Below are 9,285 nucleotides of genomic sequence, written 5' to 3' on the forward strand. Positions count from 1 at the left end.
AGAGGCTGAAACTAATGGGTCAGGCAGTGATTAAAAGAATACAGTTTCCGTGTAATTATTTCGGGGCATAAGCTAAGCTAGCCGTGTGGGCGGCTGGGTGCCTGGGACACAGCCCTCGCCGCTCTTATTTCAACATCTCTCTGTCTCTCTCTCTCTCTGTCTCTCTCTCTGTCTCTGTCTCTGTCTCTTCTCTCTGTCTCTCTCTCTGTCTCTGTCTCTCTCTCTCTCTCTCTTGCCTGTGGATCAGGAAAGCTCTCAGCTACTGCTCTAGTGTTATTCATGTCTGCTTTCCACCTTGATTATGTACTAACCCTCTAAAATTATAAGCAAGACCCCAATTAAAAGCTTTCTTTTATAATGATTGCCTTGGTAATGGTATCTCTTCACTGCAATAGAACAGTAACTAAGACACCAAAAAAAAAAAACAGTTTTAAGTATTCCTCTTATGAAAACCCAGAGAGCCATACATAGTTTCTTTAATATGGCAGTCATCACATATTAATGCAACTGCTTATTGTAGGCCCGCCTTCCATAGTAGATTGTAGGTAGCACGCGCGCGTGTGTGTGTGTGTGTGTGTGTGTGTGTGTGTGAGTGTGTGTGTGCACTCACCCAGAATCTCTAAGAGTACTGAGGATATGAGGATAAAAAGTGATTATGAGTAAATAAACAAATTATTGAATGAATAATAATATCTTAGCATGAACCCAAAAGATTAGGTTCCATCACCCCAAGCTGTGGAGGATAAATATAAAGGCAGTGCAGGTCAATGTACAGAGTTGGAAAATGTGGATCACAAACTAGAAGCTGTCAAGAATGCAGTTTGGCAAGGTTGGCAGCAGGCTTCATCCCTGGAGGAGTCACCTGAAGCAGAAAAAGCAGCCAGGAAACAGCTGCAAGGACAGAGTCCAGAAGGACATCATTTTCTGAAAGTAAATATTGCCTGGACTGTCCAGAATGTTGAAAAGCATGTGGCCATTATGATAGGTCAGTCAAGCCATTAAGACTCATTTTTTTTACTTCTTTGGTGAAGAAAAAGCCGACAGACAGCCAAGACATTTTGTCTTGTGTGTATTCTGGCTGAAGGCTTAAAACACCATTAGAGGAATAGCAAACCTTCTGTTACTGCACACACATCCAGCAAGGGCTCCTGCTCATCACCTCCTGTGAACAACAGGCCAGTGAAATAGTAATTTTTCAATAGATGAGTGGCATGTTAGATATTTAGGGACAGCTACTCTTTATTATGGCTCAGGTAGTTTAAACGTTGGCTTATAAAACAATGAACACTAACAGTATTGTTATAGATTTTTTTTTCAGTTAGGAATATACACAAATCTGATCTACCAGTTAAAGTATCCTGAACACATTGAAACAAAAACACATTTCCTCTAAGTCAATGAGAATAATTCTGAAAATTTTTTAATTCTTAGAAATGTTTTGAGGCTGCAAGATGATCCATTGGTTAGCAGTTAACACTGTTCTTCCAAAAGACCCAAGTTTGGTTCACTGCACCTACTCCAGGCTTCTCTTAACTGCCTGTAACTCCAGATCCAGGAGATCTAAAGGCCTCTTCAAGTACTGCACATATGGGCCCAAACCTCACACAAACATGCATGCATGCATATACATAATCAAAAAGAAAAAGAAAATAAGATATTATTAGAAATAAAATCAACAGATAAAAAATTAGAAAAGAAAAATAGCTTCAAATTTTATTCTGAAAGAGAAGGTTCTGACCCACAGCAGCCATTTCAGAAGCCTATGTTAAAGCAGGCAATAGAACCTGGTAATGACTTTCACACACGAAAGGAAGCCAGGCTCAGGATACACACTATTGCTAAAAGCACACTGCACATAGAGAAGCTGTGTGCCAACATGCCATGTTATCATAAACTCGGCACCACAATGTTGTTCCTTCAAAACTAGCACAATGTTAATTCTAAAGAAGTGTGAGGAAGAGAAAGCCAAAACTAACACAGTTCTCAGTAAGTCTTACAAAGGTGTCTTTTAGGGAGAAATTTTTATAGAGTGAGGTCCAGCATCATCAGATTTTTAAAAAGAAAATTGACTAGATGGGAAATATATGGCTAGATCATATGTACTATATCTTCTCTGTCTCTCTGCATCTGTGTGTGTGTGTGTGTGTGTGTGTGTGAGAGAGAGAGAGAGAGAGAGAGAGAGAGAGAATTGGTCATAATGCAAACTACAAACTTGAAATTAATATATGGATTTTTATTTACTCATTGCCAAAAATGTTGGAAGATCCAACTATTTTCTACAGAACTTCCTTTCTGCTCTCTCTCCAGCAGAGTGTGGTACTATCAGAAACACCTTCCATCACCACTGTTGAAGCTTCCCTGCCTAGTGTCTCTTCACTGATGAACACAGTGACTTTGTTATTTTTCTGTATATAATGGCAAACCAACAGAAGCAAGTGTTCTATTTATCCTCCTAATGTCATAATCTAATCATTTTCTGTCACTAATGCTTTTCCATGAAAAGGAAAATGTGCACAAAACTACTCTTTGTTCTCAATGAACAATGCACACTTGCCTCAGAGACTTGACTTTTAAATAGTTTCTCTGTTAAGAAATATTTTTTTTTTGCTTAAATAACCTTTCTCACTGTACCTCTACTTATTGTCTACCTGCTCCCACTCTTCCTTTCTTTTTTCATCTCTTGGCCTGCTTTGACTTTCCTGCTTGGCTTTGAGAGCTTTATTGTGCAGCTGCCCAAGCTTACAAGTCCATAGTGAAAAGAATAAACTATAGAGCTAATGGGAAACAAAAGAAATTATACAGCTATTGGGAAAACATTCACAAATGCATAGGCATGTACAGTTAAAGTAGAGATTGCTCCATCAGTGCCATGTAGCACAGAGTTCCATGTTTACTGAAAGTGGAGGAACTAGGAAGACTCATAGCTCAGTTGATCATTGTTGGGTACCCCAACTATACATGACTATGGTGTCTGTTTGATTCACTGAGCTTAACCTTGAGGAAGAGAGGATTTGATTGGTCATTTAGGATGCTGTGTGGATTGATGAAAGGCTGGGCATTCCAAGATACTACCTATCTGGTTTCCTTTCTTTCTCCTTTACTAGACTGCTGCAGGAGTGCCTTCTGCTCCTTCAGCCAGTAGCCTTTAAGATACAAGCCCACTTGGGCGTGGTCTCTTTGGCTTGAAAAAGCAGCTGTATTCTGGTGCTCCCGCTCTTGCTTTGGAATCTGCTTCTGGCTACCAGATTCTTTTCCTGGTTGTGCAGAGGGCTGTTGTCTAGGACGGTGATCTCAAAGTTTTTCCCTTTAAATAAATAACCCTTCTATTAATCCTAATTCCAGACTGGTGTGAGATTGTTTTGTGACTTACTCCATTACTAGACATAGGCTCTCCTTGTTGAAGTAATATTGTCTTCTCTCTGTGGTGGAGGTGATCAACCACGTGGGTTTCTCTATTCTTACCAAGCACTCTGTTGAGGCATCAGCCACCAAAGGCCCTTTATATTTTGTTCAGTCTGTCAGGCACTTCAAACCTCTAGTCAAAAGCTCATTTGACAATGGTAGTGTGTACCAGGCTTTTTCCTTTAGTCTGTCACTCAGCTCCAAATAATGATACGGACTTGTTTCTGGCTAGATTCTTTTAACCTAAATTCACCTGTTTCTCTTTATCTACCTTTTGCTTCATGACTTTCTACTTTTCTTTCTGTACATCTTATTTCACTGCTTCTCATGTCTGGCTGTCGGGAAACTATCTGGCTGTCTGGCAGCTGTCTGACTTCTTGCCCAGAATGCACCCTTCTCTTTCTCCCTTGTACTCTTCTTCCTTCTTCTCTTGTGCTTCTTTTCTCATTCTTAGATTTCTCCTCTTATTTATTCTCTCTGTGCATCAGCCCTGCCTATCCTTTCTCTGCTTCTCTATTGACCATTCAGTTCTTTATTAGACCAATCAGCTGTCTCAGGCAGACAAGGTGAAAGAGATGCAACACATCTTTATATAACTAAATACACATAGTTACCTCATTAAACAAATGTAGCACAAACAAATGCAACACATCTTCGCCTGCTTAAAATATCCCACAACAGTAGTAAACACCTCACACTATGGAAATAGTAAAAGTCAGTGATATGAAGCTGGAGTGATGACAAGCCTTATACGGTTACTCACATGGTACCAAAGAAATCAATGTGGCAGTACTTGAACCTGTGTGTAAAGCCCACAGAAGGAGCAGTCTGCCTCATTGGGCTCTAATGATAGCATGTTCCCATAGTATCATAAAGCTTACAGGTTGGAAAAAATGCCTATACATGTTGTATTGTAAGGAGGCCACTTGTTGGTTCCCAGATGCTCAGGCCCAAAATAATCACACAGAAACTGTATTAATTAAATCACTGTTTGGCCTGTTAGCTGTAGCTTCTTATCAGCTAGCTCTTACATTTTAATTTAACCCATTTCTAGTAATCTGTGTATTGCCATGTGGCTGTGGCTTACCAGGTAATGTTCCATCTGGCTCCAGCGGGGCTACATGACTTCTCTCTTTTCTCCACCCTTCTTTCTCCCAGCATTCAGTTTAGTTTTCCCTGTCTACCTCTATTCTCTGCACAGGCCCAAGACACTTTCTTTATTAACCAATGGTATTCACAGTATAGAGAGGGCAATCCCACATCAATGTTGATATTTTATCCTTTCAACAACACTATGCAGGTTTTGCAGATACAAGGATTAGCAGGCTAAGATGTTAGACAATGCACTCTAGTGAGCTATCGTTTAACCTTAGATATGAGACCCGATGGGGAGCTTACCTAGGTTCCAAAACTTGAAGAATGTCAGGATGGAAAGAACGCTGGAATTCCATTCACTGAAATTGTATTTAGATAGATGAAAAGCTAGCTAAACAATCAGTAAGCAGAAATTGGCTAGAAAGGAGAAGGCCTAATGTACAGACCTGAGGATGTGGACAGCAAGTGAACAAACAAGCTTAGGATATATAAAAGATTAAGGAAAATGACAAATGATCTTCATGTTAGAGAGTAGAAATGTCAGGTCAGCCATAACTCACAGAAATGAGATGCTTCAATTAGTCACTGTCAGTCCAGATTACCCTCCACTTTCCCTGGCAGTCCCATAACAGTGTCCTTTCATGCTAACCAGTCCTCTGGAAAAACTGTCTTCATCTCCTCTTCCATGGACAGGATCACAATTCTAGGGTTTCTAAAAACTCAACACTATGTGGTAAAGTGTTGATCCTTGGCGCTAGTCAACACATACAGGGATGGGATGCAATATTGAGAGAATCCCATGGAATTAAAGCAGGGAATCTGCCCACGTTTGGGCTGAAGCAGGACACTTGTATTCTTAGTCAAAGCATTCATGCCTCTCTGTACTGCTTACCATCTAAGATCAGGAGCGGAATCTGTAACTACCATAGCAGGTATTCTCCAAAATTGTTGTTTGAAATAATAGCCAAGGGTATCAAGATGCCTCGAAAGGTCAAGGTACACACTAAAATACTGAAAATCGGAGTGTTATTCCCTGGGACTCAAACAGTGAAGGTGAGAACCATTTCTTATAAGTTGTATCCTGACTCCCACATTCGTGGACTGTGTGAACATATACACATGATAAATAAATAAAATGTTTTAAAACAAGAAATAATTGCCAACCATTTGTTTCTAAACTGTTAGAGGAAGTGAATCTGTAATTTATAATGGACGAGGCAGAAGTAACAGTTAAAGGCTGGCGGTTTACCTGTTCCTGGCTTCAGGTCTATTAAATGTTTTTCTCTTTGCATGTATTATTACTAGAGGAAAATATAAAATTCCCTTTAGACATTAAAACCCAAGGATGAGCAGAAAGAAAAGGAGAGAGGAAGTTAGTGAAATGGAGCTGTGCGAGGTTATAAGACCAAGGGAGACATCTGTACAAATACAGTCAAAGAGAGACACTGAGACAGTAAAACTTTGTACAGTTTCTTGGGGCCAGCACCCAGAATGGAAAATCTAATAAATATCCCACTTTAAAGTTCCTTCTTCACTGCTACTCACTCACTCATTCGCTTACCCATGTGACTGGTGTTTGCCGACTTCACAGTATTTGCAGCACATCTCGCATCTCTGGGGAACAAGAACCGCAGAACTCAATGGAGAAGCCCTTCTTTTGCAAAGCACAATTAACAGACAAGGAAGTACATGAACCATGATGCTAATGTGATGGAAGTGGTAAGTGCTGTGATCCGAGGCTAACCATCTTGTTTGGAGACAATGTTTCCGTTTGATCAGCATGAAGTAGGAGGCAGAAGTCAGACACCACTCCAGGATTCTTGCCTCTGAGAATACACCCTGAGTATTGTGGCTGGGACTCATTGGTGTGCTGGGAGCTCCTATCTGAGATGATTTTAGACTGCTTGGCAAGTGGTGTGCACGAATATTATTAAGTTCTTTGATCAGCAGGCTTTTGGAACATCAGAAAAAGATTTAATTTTCTGGGTGGGTCTAAATTAATTTGGTGAACGCTTTTGAAGAGAAAACAGAAGAGTAGAGATCCTTCCTTGAGCTTCCTGAAAGTATCACTTCTGAAAAGGAACATAACCAACTGAGTTGCTCTGAAATGTCCCCAAAAGATCATGTTTTGAAAGCTTAATTCCCAGCTTGTGGTCTTATTTTTAAATTATATTTTCTTTATTTTTGAGATTTGATCATCGATCTTCATTTCTCTCCTGTACCTCACCAATCCACTCCCCACCCCATTTCTCCTCAATCACTGGTAGGTTTCCCAAACTGCAGTGAATAGCCCCACACCCATGCATATATAGACAATGCACATTTGGCTTAGTGAGTCATCAAAAAAGAACAACAAAAAGACATTACATTTTGGCATTAGTTTAAAAGTCATGAGGTAGGCTTTTGGAGTTGGGACCTGGGCTAGTGAAGTGAGTCAGTAGGGTTGGGTCTTGGAAGGTTATTAGCCTGGCCCCTGGTTCTGGCTAGTCTGCTGCCATGTGAAGAAGTTGTGCTGTATTCTTCCATGCTATGCTTTCTCAGCTTTGGTGGATGGAAATCACCTAACCAAACCCTCCTTGTGTTGTTTTATCACCACTCTGGCCACAGCAACGCAAAAGGAACTAGAATGGGGCTCAAAGAATTATGATCTGTGCATAGAACGTTGTAGGAGAGAGTATGGTGTTTGGCAGCAGCAGTAATTAATAATAATAATAATAATAATAATAATAATAATAATAATAATAATAATAATAAAATGGGGGCCTGGGACCTATGACTACTGGAAATTGAGTTCTTCTAAATGACCTTGAAGAGGATGCCAAGTTGTAGATGAGATTGAAGCTAGCTTGACTGTAGTCCTCCTCTAAGACATGAGCTGAATGTCCCACTAGGCTGTGTCTGCATTTGCATACACAGAAGCTGTGGGGTTATAAGGAGATGTTTCAAAACATTAAATGGGTGATAATTTGTTAGGAAGCAGTAGAAAACTCCTCCAGAATGTCTTTAGTAGCTCCAGGTTTTGCTTTCGTCAAAGAAAAGCTATCAACACAATTGGTTAGGCTTTTCCCCATCTTAGAATGCCCACATTTGCAACACTTTGGGCAAGAACAAAGCAACCAGAGGCAGTCTGTCTGTAACAGTGCCCGGTATTCTCACTGCCCTCTCCCTGCAGAATGGGGTCACCAGTCTTCCTCAGGACAGGGTTTGCCATTAGACACAGGAGCACAAGAAAGCCAGAGATGCTCGTAGCTTCAGGAAGCGGTGTGTTGGCTCCTCTTTCCTCAAAGCTCCTTAGTGCAACGATGTTTTATGTCTTTTTATGACAGCCCATTATACCCAAGCAAAGGGAGGACAGCAGAAAATGAATATTTTATTGGCTCCCATACAGTGGGCCTGAAGTAAAAATAAATGTTCTATGACATCCATCTTTATAAAATGCATCCTCGCTCACCATAAAGAGATTCAGTGAGTCATCTCTTTACATGTCTCTCACTTGTAATTTTACTAAGTAATTATGGTCATATTTTCAGATGTTCTCTGTGCTTGGGAAAGTTATAGCCAGATAGAAACAACTTTTTCTAATACAAAGGAAATTATAAACACACTGGCTGGGGAGCTGTTTCATCCAGTAGGGCTGTGAGGGTTCTCTTAGCCGGAAGGCTGGATATTTTTATGACATTGTCTAGAATTTACTATAGATTAGTGACTTCCAGGATATTGATACTGCATTTGGGGACAATTACAGTGTTTTCAGCTAAACATCCCACAGACTAAAAATTCGTTTAGTGCAAATGAGAGTATGGCCCCCCACCGATTGCCTGTTAGTGTCTATGGGAGGATTTAAATGGAGGGGAAAGAAAAACAGACGTGATTTGCACTCACATATGAAGGGGTGTTGTGGTGTACATGTGAAGGTCATAGAACTTGTGGAAGTTGATTCTGTCCTTGCACCACTGGGGTCCTAAAGATCAAACTCAAATCATCAGGCTTGGTGGCAATGGCTTATCTGCTGAACCACCTCATCAGCCCAAAAGTTCCTATTGATATCACTCTTATGGTAGTCCTTTAATTTGTGACTTCTGTGTCAAAACCGAATTAAGGACCATTTTGTTCCTTCTAACCATCCACTACACAACCGCTTGTGTCTCGAGACACATTACTCACCTTTTCCAAAACAGACCAATGTAGACTCCAGTGACTTGTGTGGGGAGATGCAGGAGAGAGGCTTACATTACCGGTAATACAGGGGCTAGATTCAAAATTACTCACTCTGGACCATCAGGCATCATGTCACTGATGGTCTTTGTACTGACTTGTGTGTGTGTGCACGCGCACGCGTGCATGCATGTGTGTGTGTGTGAACTTGATAGAAGCTAGAGTCATCAGAGAGGGAGGAGCCTCAATTGACAAAATGCCTCCGTGAGATGCAGCTATAAAGTATTTTCTCAATTAATGATCAATGAAGAGGGCTCACTCCACCATGAATGGTGTCAATCATGGGCTGGTGGTTCTGAACTTTAAAAGAAAGCAGGATGAGCAAGCCATGAGAAGCAAACCAGTAGGCAGCATCCCTCCACAGCCTCTGCACCAGCTCCTGCCTCCAGCTTCCTTCTTGCTTTATTGCCTGTTCTGACTTTCTTTCATTGATGAACAGCGATATGGAAGTGTAAGCCAAATAAACCCTTTTCTTCCCTAACTTGATTTTTTTAATTTATTCATTTATTAAGGATTTCTGCCTCCTCCCCGCCACCGCCTCCCATTTCCCTCCCCCTCCCCCGATCAAGTCCC

This window comes from Microtus ochrogaster, linkage group LG4 (assembly GCF_000317375.1).
Source record: "Microtus ochrogaster isolate Prairie Vole_2 linkage group LG4, MicOch1.0, whole genome shotgun sequence".
NCBI classification, from domain to species: domain Eukaryota; kingdom Metazoa; phylum Chordata; class Mammalia; order Rodentia; family Cricetidae; genus Microtus; species Microtus ochrogaster.